Genomic DNA, 18,331 nt, shown 5'->3' with positions numbered 1-18,331 from the left:
TTTCAAATTTAGAAATGATTCTAGTTTATTTTTCTAGATGACATACATAGCAAACTTTGACCTTGCGAAAATTAATCTAAGTGAACCAATGACAAGGTCTTTTGAGATTAAGTCCATACTAGTATGAGTTGATTTTATATGCCAAAAGTGGTTTCTTTAATCTTGGTATTCATAGTGCATATATTTAAAGGCATACCAAGTATACATTCTCATGTCTATGATCAATAAGATAATACCATTGATAAAAACTCTCAATCAAGCATATAGAGAATTCATAGAGTTATTCTTAATAAATTGATTAATCATTTAGCAACTTATCCAGCAGTAAGTAAGGCATACTATAAAATGAAGTGATTTGATTATATTTTTTAAAAATATTACCTATATCACAAAATTGATTAATACCTCCAATTTATGTTTTAATTAGATACTAAGGCAAAGAGAATGATGAGATGCAAGGATTACTAATTTCATTATTCTTTTCATTTCAATTATTTTTCTAAAGTATATTTTAAGTTTCATTCTTTAATATATATCTAGAGCACCCAATTTCTAAATTAGCATCTTTTGTTGGAGCCTTGAGTGCTAGACACACCTACAGAAAATATTCAGATTTTCAACTTAGGAACCCAAGCTCTTTTGGGTCCTTGTAGGCTAGCTATTATTGTTCCTTTTGAAACCCATATTTTCTTAATGGCTATTTTGTCCATAGGCTTGCAGATTTTAGGATTATAAGGAATGTATTTCTGCATAGTCTTATTAAATTTAACAAACATTGATTTAATATAAGTAGATGATGAATTTTTAATTTTCTGTTTTTGTTCATTAGGTTCATCAGATAAATTAGAATCCGTTTTAGGATAGATAGTGGAGGATTTAACACATATATCATTAAGGGATTTTTGTGTGTACCAAGATTGATATCCTAATCCAGCCTTTTCAAATTTAGCTCTTTGATTATTTATCATTAAGTTCAGTTTTTCAGAGCTGATAGTAAATTTTTCAACTATAGGCTTAAATTTGTTAACTTCTTTAGTTAGCCTTTCATTGTCTTCTGAAAGTAATTTATTATTTTTCTGAGTTATATCATAGCTTTCAGCAAGAGATAGATTTTTCTGATTTAGCTTTTTATTCTTTAAACTAAGCTTCTTATATTCTAGGTATAAATCAGAAAAAGCATCATGAAGTTCATCAAATGTAAAATCAGATTGAGCTTCAGTATGTACTTGATTTTTGAATGAGAAATCACTTTGTGTTCGAGTACATACCTCATCTTCATGTGCTACAAAGCATAGATTTTCAGTTTCAGTTTGATGCTCTTCTTCTTCGGAACTAGTTTCAAATTCACTAGAAACGTTAGTGCATTCATGTTTAACTTCAAGCATATTCCATATTTTCTTAGCAGTTATGCAAAAAGATATGCTATTAAGTTCACTATCATCCAATGCACAATATAGAATATTCATGGCTTTTGCATTTTGCTGAGCCATTTTCTTATCATGATTAGCATTTGTATGTAGCCCATTGACTATGATACTCCATAAATCGTAGTCATGTGCTTGAATGAAAATGCGCATGCGTGCTTTCCAATATGTGTAGTTTATACCATCAAATAGTGGAGGTCTATCAATTAATTGTCCCTCACTCATAGAACATCCCACTTGGGTTGTCATGATCTTTAACTCTTGATTGTGAGATCAATGAGTACTATTAGAGCACCTTGCTCTGATACCACTTATTGCCCAAGGTGACAATCCAAGAGGGGGGGTGAATTGGTTTCTTCTCTTTTGGTGTTTTAAAAGCTTTCTTAATTAAATGCGGTGGTTGCTTTCTTAGATTATTTGAATGAGTTAAACTAGAACAAAGATGGAAGATAATGCAAGAATAAATGTAAACACAAGCACAACACAAACACAACAATATATAGTGGTTCGGTGCTCTCCTTAGCACCTACGTCCACTCCCCAAGCGACCCCTTGGGAATTCACTATAATCTCGCGGATTACAGTTGGATTGTTTTCCGGGCTCACAATCCAAAAACCTTTGTTGGTTTTACGGGCTCACCAACGAACCTATACACTTTGGTTTTCCGGGTTCACCAAAAACCTTTGTTGGTTTTGCGGGCTCACCAACGAACCTTTACACTTTGGTTTTCCGGGTTCACCAAAAACCTTTGTTGGTTTTACGGGTTCACCAACGAACCTTTACAAATAGTTCGACAAACAAAAAGAAAGATTCAAACTCCTAAATGAGCAAATGAAACAATATTAACTACAAAGAAGAGTTAGAAAGTATTTATCGCTTTGAAGTGGCTTTGCTCTTCTTTGTCAAAGATGCTTCACTCTTCAAGGGAGGATGGAGCTCTTGATGACTCTTTGAATCTGCTCAACCCCTTTCTTTGATTCTTGGATGAAGCACTTGAATGAAGAAGATTAGGGCACTTTTGTTTTCTTGTGTACTCTTTGATATCTCTTTCAAAAGTTGTTCTATCTGATGAATAGTGCCCCTTTAAATAGCTTCCCACATCCTTTGGACAAGCCCCAATGGTTAGATTTGAAAAACTAGCCGTTACTGACCTTGGGAAGGACAAAAAGTACATCTGCAGAACTAGCCGTTATGCTTCAGCCCGTGTTTGGGTCGGCTCAACCTGTCCTTGGGTCGACCCAACATTCACTTGGGTCGACTCAAACATTCCTTGGGTCGACCCTCTCAGAAAACACAGAAACTTGAAATTTCACCCTTCCTTCCCATGGGTCGACCCAACCATTCTTTGGGTCGACTCAAAGTTCACTTGGGTCGACTCAACTTCTTCTTGGGTCGACCCTCTCAGTAATTCCAGAGAACCATTTTCTGTCTGCCTTTCTGTCTTGCCTTTGGGTCGACCCTCTCAGGGTTTGGGTCGACTCAAGCTTGGGTCGACTCAACCACTGTTTGGGTCGACCCTCTCAGTAAATTCAGAGAACATATTTCTTTCATGTTTTGAGGTTCTTGAAGTTTGGGTCGACTCATGCTTACCTTGGGTCGACCCAACTCACTGTTCATCTGTGCCAATTTTGCAGAAGTGTGCCAAATGACTTCTTGATGTGCCGAGGTCGACCCAATCAACCTTTGGGTCGACTCAATCTACACTTTGCTGCATCTCAAGGTTAGATTCATTCAAATGAACAAAGACATGTATCTATATCAATTCATACAAATATACTGAGAGTAATGAACTTATAAATGAAGTATCAATTTAACTTATAATATACTCTAGATAATTGCTTGTTAATCATCAAAATAACACTATCATCCTCAGACCCCAGGTTGAGAACTCAAAAAACATGTCTGTGGAATTCCTGAGAGGGCCGACCCCACTGTAGCTTGGGTCGACCCCACTATAGCATGGGTAGACCCCAAGAAAGCATGAGTCGACCCTAGTCCGAAAAGTCAGAAAAACAAGCTCTAGATTTCTTGAAAAGGCTGACCCCACTGTAGTAGGGGCCAACCCTAGAAAAGCTCGAGCCGACCCTAGATTAATGAACAGTGACTTATGCCGACCCCAGAAAAGCTTGGGTCAACCCCAGCACGGGTGACAGCCCAACGGCTAGTTCTGCAGAATTGTTTTTCAAGTCTCCAATGGCTATAAACGGCTAGTTTCTCCATTCCAACAGTTAGAAAGTCATCTTTGGAGGTTGGAGAAGTATTTAAGAGCCACTATTCATCAAAGGAAGGCATTTTGGTGAGGATCTAAGTTTGCATTCAAAAGAAAAGGAAAATCCAAGAAAGTTCAATTTATTGCTTCAAGTTCAAACCCAAAGGAAGTGTGTTGAGCAGAATTTAAGTACCTTCAAGAGCTCAACCAATCCATTGAAGAGTGAAGCATGTTTTTCTGATGGGGGAAGTTCCGCTCTCCCACCTAACCGTATAATTAAAGCGATGGCCTATCTATCTATTCAATTGATCATATTCTGACTTTATCGTAGACTCTTCCAGGATCAGAATCACTATACAGAAGCCCACCCGGCGGGGCCTACCCAAAAAGCAATCTCAGCGAAGAAAAGAAAACCGCCTTCAAAGAGATAACATTTTTCTTTTCTTCTCCTTAGTGCATATTTGTTTTATTTGCTCATTAAGAAGCTTTATACTTTGATTCACTTATTCTTGTTGTAAGGTTTTTTGGTGAGCCCGTAAAACCAACTATATAGGTTTTTTGGTGAGCCCGTAAAACCAACTATATAGGTTTGTTGGTGAGCCCGTAAAACCAACGGTGTAGGTTTGTTGGTGAGCCCGTAAAACCAACGGCTATGTTAATTGGTGATCACATAAAACCAATTGTAAAGTTTTTGGATTGCGAGCCCGTAAAACAATCCAACTGTAATCCGAGGGATTATAGTGAATTTCCAAGAAAACGCTTGGGGAGTCAACGTAGGTACTTTGGGATGCACCGAACCACTATACTTGATTGTGTTTGCATTGTGTGCTTCTTGGTTTATTTTTTTTACTTAAGCAATTGCTCTAGCTTAAATTCTAAAAGTGACTTAATCACAATTGTTTAAAGCTTTACTACTATTGCTTCCACTGCACCTATATTATCACATAGGCCAAACCACATTCACTTAAAAATTAATTTGAGGCCTTAAAATTTAGAAAACCTAATCCACCCCCCCTCTTGGGTTGTCACCTTGGGCAACAAGTGGTATCAGAGGAGGTGCTCTCTTGTCATTTATAGTCTTAACCGACTAGAGCTAAAGACCATGGCAACCCTGCATAATGTGTTACTTACTGAGGGACTTTCCACAAACAGACCTCCACTGTTTGATGAAAATAACTATATTCAATGAAAAGCTAGAATGAAAATCTTTATTCAATCACAAAACTATGAGTTATGGAATATCATAACAAATGGCCCTCACACACTCTCACACTGTTAATGAAAAAGATTTAGCACAATTGAATGCTAGTGCTATAAGCATACTATATTGTGCTATCCATGAAACTAAATTTAATGAAATCTTTGCATGCTTATCTGCTAAGGAGATCTGGAATACTTTAGAAAATATTTATGACAAATCCTAGATTTGCTCACATGTGCTTCAATTACATACTAACAGTGCGCCTGCAGAAAAAGATTTTGAATCTCCCAATCAGGAAAAAAGAACAACAAATGAAGAATTCAGTGATGAAAACAAGAATCCATCCTTGAACACCGAAAAATTCAAAAGCTTCCTGAAGACAAAGAAGAAGAAGAAGCAAGAAGAAAGGAAGAAAGAGATCAAAAGCAAGAAAGCCTTGACCAAGAGTGAGTCAAGCAAGAAAATAAAAGCTAGGAGCAACAATAATGACATCAGCTCCAAAGAACTACAAGAGGTAACTAACTTGTGCTTTATAACATAAGAAGATAAGGTAAAATCTGAATCAGATTTTACATCAAATGAATTTCAAAAAGAATTCTCTGATGATGAACTATGAAATGCTTTTCATGATTTGTATGATGAATATAGAAAATTAACTACGAAAAACAAAAATCTTAAAAAGCTAAATCTAAAAATGTCAAAAGAAAGAAATTATACCGCTGAAATGAAAGACAAATTAAATTCTGAGAATGAACGTTTAAGATTAAATTCAAAAGAATTGATTCAGAAAAATCAAAACTTAATTAAAGAAAACCAAAACTTAAGTGAAAAAGTTAACCAACTGAAATCTCTTATCAACAAATTCACTGTAAGTTCAGAAAGATTAAAAATGATGTTTGAAAGCCAACATGCTATTTTTGATAAATTAAAACTTGGCTTAACTCCCTCGTTTAACAATGAACTCCTAAAAAAAAAGGTTACAAATTCGTCAAGTAAACCATCAAAAAGAATAACTTATCTCAAATATGAAAAGAATGGGCATAAAAATTTTACCTATAGTTCTAATACAAACAAATCAAATGGTAAAGTTATTAGAATTAAACAGATTTGGGTTCCAAAAGAAACTATATGTACTAACCCTTTAGAACCCAAGCAAGTTTAGGTACCTAAAATGAAAATATGAGGGTATAGATGTAGGTGTGCCAAGCTACCCATGGAACAAATGGAACTTTCATACAAATGGGTGCGTTGACACATAATTAAACATAAGTCTCAACTTAGTTATTGAATCTAGCATAAGGTTTAACATTCTACATCATATATTGAGATTGTCTTTGTGTGGAACTGCGATATTCTTTGCATCAAAGCCCTAAATGCCTTTTATGATCTTAGCATGAAATTTTCTAGTGCTTGCATGATGATAAGAAAACAATGAATGAATATGTATAATCTTCTCTTTCGACTTTTCAAAATCTAAATTTTCTCTTTAGTAAAAATGGTTGATGCTGATTTCATGCCTCCATGCTAAAACTTTATTGAGTATAATCATTGTATCCATAATTAATATCTTGCTTTAAAACTATCCCAAATTCTGCTGATTAACTTTAACTCATCATGTTTAAACTAAGCATAAAAATCTTTTAAAGAATGAATATTAATTTCTTTGAACTATCTCTCATAAGTCAAAAATAACAATCTTATTTGCTCTAAAAGAAGATTGCTTATCTTCCTGAGATATGATTATTTATGTTGAAAGCTAAATCATAATCAGAATTTTGATAGAAACAACTGTTTAAGATAATTTGATTAAAACTCAACACGTATAACTTATTGATAATTATCGTAAGCAAATAGAATCTAAGTTAAATTAATTCTGAAAACAAGAAATTGATTTGACTTTAATGAATCTTTCTATTGCCTCATATGCTTGTCCTTGAACCATTTTACTGAAGCTATCTCTTTAGTTCAAGTGACTTGTGCTTGCTTATATTTTGGCAATCTTTTGAGTAGAGTGACTCAATATTCAATTCTTGTCATGTCTTACATTGAGTCATCTAGTTAAGAAATATATTGTATGAATGTTTTGTACCTTGAAGAAACTAATGACTTTCCTTCAAAAAAAAAAGATTTTGCTAATAATGCAGGATCTATGAGCTAGAAATGAGAGATTTCAATTTGAAGGACACCTCCACATAAGGTACAATAAACATTCACATGCAAACAAGAGATAGGACATTCTTCAGCCAAAAGTTTATACATAAGAAATCTAGTATGTATTTGACTTGAAAAATGCAGAATAAATCGGTGATTTCAGGTACTCTCTTATAAATTAGCTAAGTAAAGTCAATAACTTAAATCTTATTGTGGCATGATTAAAGTTTTTAATCATTAATTTCTTGATATCATGCCTACATATGTATTGATTGACTTATGCTTTTGAAAAGAATTTTATGGTTTGCCTGAATTGAAATATACCTTTGCCCATGTGATGCATAACTATGAAATACATAAGTTTATGCTTCAAATTTTGATTTAATATAACTTGTGATAAGCTATAAATCTTTGAGCATAATGAAAATGTTGTTTGCATGATATACATTTATATGATATATTAGATTATCTCTTTATTCTGCTCTTTCATGTAAATTACTTGAAAATAACAAAAAGAGAAAGAGATAAAGAAAAGAAAATAAACATTGTTCAAGAGAAGTAAAAGCTAAGTAAAAATAAATACTCCAATCTTAAGTAAAAGTAAAAAAAGCATAATATATTCAGCATATTTGTGAGACTTATATGAGCATTCTTTTGGAAGAGATAAAATTCATAATAAACTATATTTAAATAGAAATAGTTTGAAGTGAATATTTTATTGTTAAAGAAAATAATTTAATCTTTCTATATTGCTAATCATAGGGATGGTACCAATGGGAAGGCTAGTGGTAGTACCTCGTGCCCTTCCAACTCCACCGGATAGAGAGCAAATAGAGTATAGAGCATAAGAAAGTAAAAACGAAAAACAAATAAAGATAATTAAAATATTCATTGATTTCTTAAAGAAAGAAATTCAATTTTTTTTTTTGAGGGAATGAATCACAAAATAAATAAAAGTATACAAGAAGCTTGTGAAAAATCAAATAAAATTTCAAGCACTTGAAAATGTATCTTAAGGATAAAATCAATGCAGAATTATAGTTAAGTAGAGGGAGTTTTACTTGAAAAGAATTGATTTTGATTCTTGACATGATTGTTCTTAATGCTTTAATACATAATATTATGACTTAAGGCATATTATGTTTTGGATGTGACTTGATGTTTTGAATTATGTATTCAGATAACAGATATCTTCTTTAAATATAACTTGTAATGCTTCATGCTTGAACAAATTGTTTGAAACATGTTTCTACCAATAGCAATTTCATCTTTCCCTTTATGACATTCATAGTTTGAAATAGGCCTTAACTTTGCACATAAGTTTTTGCTTCACTTCTGACTTCGAAATAACTTATGTTCCAAAACCTAATGAAAATTATTTTCACTTGCATTCCATACTCATCAAAGATATCTTGGATTTCTCTTGTAAAACTTTCTTATTAAATCAACTTCAATGCTTGAATATTTGAAATATTACATAAGAATTTTTCTAAAAGTATTTTTAAATTTTTTTTTTCTGATTTGTCGTACATGATCACTTTTGAAATCTGAAAGTTGAATATATTTGTAAAAAGGAGAAGGAAATAATATTTTCGTTTTAATGAATATCTTCTGAAAAATAAAAAAAAAGAAAAATCTAAATTTACAAATTTGGCAGAATGAATTAATTCAGATTTATCTTTCATCTTGCCTAACATTGGTATATAATGTCCTGATACATGTTAAATTCCTTCAATTTGTACCAAAATTCAATATGAATTACAAAAACTCTGGATGTGCTCTAATTCTTTTGAAATATTTGTTTTTAATCTTAATAATTTAAGATAAGCTACAATGTAGAAGATACATATTTCAAATTATAATCTTGAAAGCTTTCTTGAAAATTTTTATGAAATTCAGAATCTAATTTTGTATAAAAGCTTAAACTTAATTTAAAAATGCTTCTATCATTGCATTTTTGTAACTTTCATTATATGCTTCAATGATTGCATCATTCTAGAGAATAATTCAATATGACTCTAGATGAAAACTACAATTTAAGAAAAATAGAACTAATTTGGTGCCTTGGTTATTTGCTTCGATATGCATATGAAACATATCCTTTCTTATCTTTAAAGTGTACATAAAATTGGTCTGGTTAATGTATTTTTCAGTAAACTTGATTACGAACAAATGTCTTTAAATATATGACTTTATTTTGATATTAAAAAAAAAAGTATTGTGATTCTTGCATACATTGATGTGAAACTATGACTAAGAAATTGAATTTTATAAATATACACTTGAATTATCTTCTATATGTTTTTCTCCTACATAATTAAGTGCTTTTATCATTAAGAAAAAAAAAAGCTATTTTTAGAGAAGAGTGAATGATCCTAAGGCTAGAAATATTTCAACTCACTCAAATAATTCATAAAGAAAAGAAAATGTAACTGCTTTTGAAAGAAATTTGAGCTTCAAAAGAATTATTTTCTTATTAATATTTCAGTGCATATTCTCAAAAGTTAAGAAAAAGCATAACTTGTTCTTGAAAGATTAAAAAGAGTGATTGCTATAAATTTTGAAAAAAAAAACTCAAGGTCACTCTATATCACAAAATTTTAGTTTATTCATGCTTATCATTAAAATCTGAAATTCAATAAAAAAAAGAATGTTTAAAGAAGAATGCATCTTCTGAGGACGAGCCTTAAATATTCATTCTCCTTGCATTCTGCATCTTTTTCAAAAGTCACTTACATTTGATGTATACCTTGAATGTTTTATGTTTGATTCATGATCATTCTTGTCAATTTCTAAATTTAACTGTTTTACTTACAAAGTATGAATTGATATCAAGAGCCTTACATAAATGAAAGAGAAATGAATTTTCTTATAGCTAAATCACTAAAGATTACTCTATGTAAATTTGGCAAAGAACTTTTAGTATGCTTTTAATGTCTAATTGATTTAAAGCTAATATCAATTTAAGCATATTTTGGTATCAGACTTTGTGCTTCATTGAATATCTTTTAAAAGTTTGATTTTCATCTGTACTTAATCGGTAAATTATTTATTTTGAAAACTAATTGAAAAGGATTCCATTTGTCTTACTATCGAAAATTTACTTTGGAATCTACTAATGAATTCTTATTGGCTTGCACTTTAGTGTTTCAATCCTGAGTCAATTTATTGCCATGATTTTGATGCTATGATCTTTAAAGGAGTAAAAGAAAGTCTTTAAAAGAGCTCTAAAAGAACTTTTAAAGCCTTAAATTTTATGTATCATACATTACATGAATTCATGTTTTGGTATCTGTGCGCAATGCTTTATATCATAAAAGAACCTTGAAGTCATTAATAATTAATGATTCAACATAACCTTATGTTTTTCAAGTATATAAGTTTTGATCTTTATCTGCTCTTATACTATACTCTGAAAATTAACTTGATTGCTCTCATATTGCTCTATACTTAATTCGTTAAATGAAAAAGCCTTCATATGTTATTGAAGATCTTTCAAAAAAAAAGAAGAAGAAAAGAGGTTGAATTTTCATTCGTGCTTTTATTGAATATCATTCTTGATACTCTTTGAAATAACTTGAGAAAGATTTCATCCACATTTGATTTAAAAACTATCTTTAAAATCTACATTTAGAGATCTCTTCTGGCTCGTATCTTAAATGTTCCATTCTTAAAGCCAAACTCTTCATCCTTGATTTTGATGATATTTGTTATCCCTGAAATTGTCTCAGGTTTACTCTTTTTGAAAGAGAGATAAAAGAACTTTAAAAGAATGTTAAAATCATCAAATTTGATGTGATCTAATCATATTTTTGAAACTATCTTAATTGGCTATGATCTATACTCATTATCTTGCCATGACATTATTGCCTTGAGTTATGTAATTTATATTCTTGCAATAATTTGACATGCAATATATCTTGTGCTTAATGTTTCATTATTTTGCTACCTTTTTGATGTTGTCAAAAAGGAAGAGAAATATCTGAGTATATACTCATAATCCTTTAAATCAGCTTAGATTGAAATATGTTGATTATGTTAAAGCTGATTACCTTTAAAGTATTATCATGAAGTATGTTCTTAAAGTGTCTCCTAGATTCTGCATTTATTTTGACTAGTATTTACTCTCTGTTATTGTTTGTATTTCTTCTCTAAAATATTTTACTTTTGGTTTGGATGAAATACAATATTTTCTCTTGAGTTATGATCTTTGTGATTGTCATTACAATGCTATCCATTTCATTGTTATTCATTCTTTTTGATAATAACAAAAAGTGGGAGAAAATATAAGGAAGAAACTAGAAGCAAATTCTATAAGAAAAACTGTATAGAGGAGAAAATATAAAAGATATATATTGCATACTTAACGGGGAGACATGTATTATATACTTAAAGGGGAGATATGGGACCAAAAAAAAAAAAATCTAAATTCTTGCCTCAATACATGACTTGAAACTCTTGCTTTGACACAAACTTTTGAGAATTTTGTTTTAATGAAATACAAGAGTAAGGGGGAGCAAAGCTAAAATTCATTTGGCATTCTATTTGGATAAGATAGGGGGAGCTTTTGGTTCATTAATATATTCTCTAAATTGGACTATTTTGAAACTTTTGCACCAAAAGCATTTTCTATACATTAAACCTTACTTCTTACATGAATATCAATTTGCTTATACTCAATGTTTTATAATCATCAAAAAGGGGGAGATTGAGGATTCTAGTGTTATTTTGATACTTACAAAGCCATTGAGGCTATATGGAAGTGCTAATACCATTAACTAAATTAATCAACTATATAAATACTCAAGGAAGAAAGAAGCGATACATACTCAATACATATTTGATACACTCTTCTTGTGCATTTAAAACAACTCTCAAGAATTCATCTAAGGACAAATTTATTAGAAGAACTTGAGGAAAAACCTAAATCTTAATTTGACAAAGTTAAGAGTGAAGTTTCATTGTTAAGAGGCAATTCTGTCTTTTCACTAGTCAAAGAGATGAAATTTTTTATGTGCCAAGCATTCAAAATCAATTGTAATATTTTTATTGGTCTCCTGTGCTAAACTAACCTTAAGATATAGAAAATCAGAGTTAGAGTCGACTCGAGAAGAATTGGAGTCGACCCTGGCATAATTTGATACATTTGGCACACTTTGGCATGCTTGGCACAGGGCTTGGGTCGACCTCAGAAAAATAGGCACAGTACTCGGGCCGACCCCAAGAAACTTGGAGCCGACCACACTTGGGTCGACCCTAGAAAAGCTCGGGCCGACCCCAACTTCAGCCATATGAAAATACAGCTTTCTAGAATTTATTGAGAGGGTCGACCCCAAGATTTCATGAGACAACCCCAGGTGGAGCCGACCCTGGTGGAGCCGACCCTAGGTTGAGAACTCAAAAAATATGTCTCTGAAATCCCTGAGAGGGCCAACCCCACTGTGGCTTGGGTCGACCCCACTGTAGCATAGGTCGACCCCAAGAAAGCATGAGTCGACCCTAGTTTGAAAAGTCAGAAAAATAAGCTTCTGAATTTTCTGAGAGGGTTGACCGCATTGTAGCAGGGGCCAACCCCAGAAAAGCTTGAGCCAACCCCGGATTAATGAACAGTGACTTGAGCCAACCCCAGAAAAGCTTGGGTCGACCCCGGCACGGGTGACAGCCTAACGGCTAGTTCTGCAGAATTGTTTTTCAAGTCTCCAACGACTATAAATGACTAGTTTCTCCATTCCAACGGTTAGGAAGTCATCTTTGGAGGTTGGAGAAGTATTTAAGAGCCACTATTCATTAAAGGAAAGCATCTTGGTGAGGATCTAAGTGTGTATTCAAGAGAAAAGAAAAATCCAAGAAAGTTCAATTTATTGTTTCAAGTTCAAACCCAAAAGAAGTGTGTTGAGCAGAATTTAAGTGCCTTCAAGAGCTCAACCAATCCATTGAAGAGTGAAGCAATCTCAACGAAGAAAAGAAAAGTGCCTTCAAAGAGATAACATTTTTCTTTTCTTCTCCTTAGTGCATATTTATTTTATTTGCTCATTAAGGAGCTTTATACTTTGATTCACTTATTCTTGTTGTAAGCTTTGTTGGTGAGCCCGTAAAACCAACTGTATAGTTTGTTGGTGAGCCCGTAAAACCAACGGTGTAGATTTGTTGGTGAGCCCGTAAAACCAACGGTGTAGATTTGTTGGTGATCCCGTAAACTCAATTGTAAAGGTTTTTGGATTGTGAGCCCGGAAAATAATCCAACTGTAATCCGAGGAATTATAGTAACTTTCCACGGAAATGCTTGGGGAGTGGACATAGGTGCTTTGGGGTGCACCGAACCACTATACTTGATTGTGTTTGCATTGTGTGCTTTTTGGTTTATTTTCTTTATTTAAGCAATTGCTCTAGCTTAAATTCTAAAAGTGATTTAACCGCAATTGTTTAAAGCTTTACTACTATTGCTTCCACTGCACCTATATTATCACATAGGCCAAACCACATTCACTTAAAAATTAATTTGAGGCCTTAAAATTTAGAAAACCCAATTCACTCCCTTTCTTGGGTTGTCACCTTGGGCAACACTAGGCAAGGAGCATATGAAGGTGAGAGGGTCCCAAGGTAAGAGCAACCTATTTTGATATTGGAAAGCAGTTGGTGTAGCCATAGGCAAAGCAGTATGCATTGAGGAGAACTAACCACCAATCTACATGCAGTTGAGCAAACCCACTCAACTCATTTAGCTCCATATGCTAGGGTGAATTAGGGTTTCTTATATCAAGGCATGTCTTTATAAGCTATTAGAAAATGACTTTGTTAGTTTGGGGTAGAAGGTAAGCAGAAGATCTATCCTTCTTATAGGGGTTGTTGGTGCACCCTATTTTGCCTTTAGCCTCTAGAAATCCATCCCTCCTATCTTTCTTTTTTCTTCGTTATTTCACGGGTTGTCACATGAGAAAATATTTAGAAAGGAAAAAGGCAAGTTCAATTGCATGAAAGGCCTTGCTAGGTTTTGTTCAGGCTTAAGCGAAGTGTGCCAAAGTGAAAATTCCTATTAATGGGGGTGAAAGTAGATTGGTTAATATCTGTTCAGATCTATTTTTTTATCTGAATCTATCTCGATATAGTTAGCAATTTGAGCATCTAACTCATATCTATATCCATATCTATATCTGTCAAAAAAAAAATGATATGGATATGCATACACCACAATCCGATCTATATTCAAATATCCAATTTTATTTGTGACCTTATTTAATTTAATATAGTACTCATAAACTTTTAAGAAAAATAATTGGTTACATTAACATGCTATTAACTTGATTTATCATCTATTTATTTATAACTTTGATTTTATGATCATAAAGTTTAATTATCTAACATGTCCATATCCGTTTAAAATAAATATAAATATAAATTATTTCATTCAACTAATATCCATATCCATATTTGTATTCATCAAACAAAACAAATATAGATATGGATAACTAGTATCTGATCCATATTTGCTCATGAGCAGAATCAATGCTTGAGCCTGCCTACGCACACTTTCATTACTCTTTAGGAGGCATAAGACTAGAGCCCAAAGTGGTTAGTGGGCTTGTAGGAGCTTGGTGGACTTGACCTATTTTTGGAGCACTCTTTGATTTATCTTTGTAGAGAGGCTAGTATAGAAACGAGAGCACATTCTCCTTTTCTTGTAGCACTATCCTCTTCAGATACTTTAGGTGAAATGAAGCAACCAACTACATGTGGTTGCCGCCTACCATCTTCCCCTATGTTGTAAATGCTTTTTGTAATTGATTTCAACAGACATGTGCCTCTTTTTTCATGGAGATGGTCATGAAGCAACCATCGACTATCATTGGAGGAGTGAATAGCTAATGGTGAAATTAGTTGGCTCCTTTAAGAAAATTGCTTAGGTGGGAATTGTGGAAGTGTGCAATAAGTTAGGAACTTATCCCCCTCATAGGATGTTTTATTTTTGAACTCCCTCTCCATGTCTCAAGTGATGGAGATAGCGAAGATTTATCTTATGCATTTTTTCTCTTCTATTTTTTATGCATAAGCTTAAAAGCATAAAGCTCAAGCTAGCTAAGTGATCGGACTTGGCATCTTGTTAGCTAGAGGTATTTTGTTTTTAGGTACATGTTAGCTATAGCTATTTGAAGGCTTGATCCTACATTGAGATCTTGTTATGAACTGAAGAGAGTCTTGGTAAAAACTAACAGGGCTAGATTATTTAAACATGAAGAAGCTAGTCGACTCATTTGCATTGCAAAACATAGATCAGATTGGTCGATTAAACTAGTTGAACCGTTGGTTGGTTAGATCTATACTCTAGGTAGGATCATAAACTTGGTCTATCCTTAAAAAATTTCTTTAATTTCTAATAAATGCATGGAGTGCCAATTTAGCTGGCTATTATTCAAACCCAAATGGTTTTATAAGGATCTTTTGATTTTCAAAGTAGCATGTTAAATTCAGGTGGAAATTAGGGCAAGTGGATGATTGAATTAAAAAGATTTTGCCTCCTCTCCATAATGTTTTTCTCTTCTATCTCTTCTTTTACATGGACAATAGATGGTGGGTAATGCATGGTTGGTGGACACAAAGTGGTGGATGACTTGTGAGCAATGGATGACTGAGGTACATTTGTCTCTCTACCTAAGATACTAATAAGTAGCAATAGTGTTCCCTATTGCTCTCTCTCTCCTAATCGTCCTATCTCTCCCTCCCATTTTCATCCATTCTCTCTCTTTCTCACTCATCTGGTAATACTAAAGTCACAGGCTCCTTTGGCTTCCTATCTCTCCATCTCTCAATTTTTTGATTCTGCCCCTCTGCTCTTCAAGTACTTGGCTTGTTGGACATGATCTTCCTTTCCCTCTCTCAGTAGCGAGTCAATCATTCTCTTGGTTTTAGAATTATATTAATTTTTATTAATCTAGTTTACAAGCACAGTCAATGATATATGGTAAGTTGGTAATCGTGATATGTCACGCTCCGAATCTAGAGCGTAAAAGATACCGCATATTTGCATGGCGGACCATACAATCATACAAGACTACAAATCATATCAAAGAAATAATTTTTGAAAATTAATTTAATCAAGATTTTATACAAATAATTCTTACAATCAATTGTTCCAAAGTGATATAAGTCTGCATATGCTTAATTATTTATTTAAATCAAATAAAATATTCTAACTAGTCTAAATAGTCTAACTAGAATCCATAAAAAATACTGAAAATATCTTCAGAAGATCTAGCACACTCTCCCAAGTTTTGAGAATCTGAAAAATAGAAAAAAAAAGGATAATAAGCTATACTAGCCGAGTAAGCAACATAATATCCCAAAGTGGAGTCTAAGCATGCCAAATAAATAATTAATTAAAGGGCAAGATATTGATTGAAAATAAATTAATTTTTGAATAATATATATATATCTCTTTTGAAGTTTATTATTATTTTCAGAACTAATACTAGAAATCCAACATTAAATTATGGCCACGTAATCTAGTGGCATGGGTTAGAATGCACAAAGTGCCAAATACCACTATTCTTAACCACCGGTTGTTTGATGTTCATATACCACTATTCTAATCACTGGTGGTTTGGTATCGAAATCAGTTTTTCAGATTATAAGTCGACAGGGCTAATAAATAATCTCCATTGGTGGGCCAGATCATAGCTGTGTTGAGAATACATACACATAGAACAATTTTTTTCATAATTTGCCTAGTCATATTTCTAAATTTTATAATATAGTACATAATATATTTTAAAATAATTACTATCATAATAATAATATGCCTGACCCGTTTATTTAAATATAAAATAGATATCATAATTAATTTTAATAAACTAATTATTATTTTATCAAAATTTTAAAAAACACACTTTGAAGCATTAGATTACTTACCTCTTACCATTTCAAAATTCCACTTCAGTTAGACAGGTCAGATTCGCCTGCTTTAATATTATTAAAATATAATTAATTTTTATCATTATCTTAAAAGCCAAGTAAAGTTGAAAATTAAAATACTATTGGGGATACGGCCTGATACCCAAATTCGGATGAAAGAAAAATAAGGTCGGCCAGGTGATAGTGCCCAATTACTCGAGTGGGTCCGAACAATATGAATTCAACCGGTCAAAATCAGATGTGATTTAGGTAACTCAATGAAGATCAACGATGATCGAATTCCAAAGAAAACCAGAAAGGGCCAAGGTAATACACCAGCCTACTACCTGGTACCGGGGCAGTCAGGGCCTCCACCCTAGGGTCAACTTGGATCCGAGCAAAAAAGATAGAATCTTAAACCATGATCCCTAAGCGTGTCTAGAGAGAGAAAGAGGGAGAAGAGAGAGAATCTTAGTCTAGGTTTAATCAGAAATCTAGTCTTTGTTGTAATGGAATGGGTCATCCCTGCATATAAGGCCAAAGAGAAATCAGATTTTCTTTTTGAAATTAATAAATAAATAAGAACAAAATGGGAAGAAAAGAAATAAGAAGAAAATGAGAAGAGAGGCAAGAGGAGAGAGAGGAGATCAAGGGTGGGTGCCGGAGATCCGATGGCCAAGCATGATAGAGCTGGCGGCAGCGACGACCTTGGCAATGGTGGCGACGATCAAGGACCATAGCTACGGTCGGAGATGGTGGCAATCTGTGAACAGATCGAATCAAGGCCCACTGATGGATTTAAAACAAAAAAAGTAGGGCTCGACATGAAGGAGGAAGAGGAAAGGAGATAGGGAGCTCACCGACAATGGCAATGGCGGATCTCTACCAACTATGGTGGTGGATTCCAACAAATCCTATCGAGATAAGTCTCAAAATAGAGAAACAAAGCAATGGAGAAAAATAGAGAGAGGAGGAGGGAAATTCAGGCGGCGATGCTTCGCAAAGTGGCACGCCGGCCAGTGGAGATGAGGAAGAAGAAGGGAGGAAGTGGGGAGGGTCTCAGTGGTAATCTGTCACAAGGGATAAAGGGATTTAAAAGCTTCCGGATGAGCATGGCTTAATGGCTAATGAGGCCAGTCATTCACCAGTTGCATCGACCCCCAATGGTCGTTGGTCGTTCATACGAGCCCTGAGAAGCTTGCAGTGGCATCCTTAGCCCCCAACAGCAGAAGGTTGGACAGAGGATGGCAATCCCTTATTTCGATCGATCCCCTCCGTTCCACTTTTTTTGTATTGTTAGGCTGAAGTCGATTAGGCTAGCTGAGTCAGTCCAATATGGGCCTAATATGAGCCAATTATCACATGACATCAGCTCTCAATAGTGAGTTGATTTTTTTATTTTTTTTTCTATTTTTCATATTTTACTTGGTCTTGAAGAATGATGTCATGCATTATTTGTAA

Source organism: Phoenix dactylifera, chromosome 11 (assembly GCF_009389715.1).
Source record: "Phoenix dactylifera cultivar Barhee BC4 chromosome 11, palm_55x_up_171113_PBpolish2nd_filt_p, whole genome shotgun sequence".
NCBI lineage: Eukaryota > Viridiplantae > Streptophyta > Magnoliopsida > Arecales > Arecaceae > Phoenix > Phoenix dactylifera.
The sequence above is the reverse complement of the archived record's forward strand: the minus strand, read 5'-3'. Positions refer to the sequence as shown.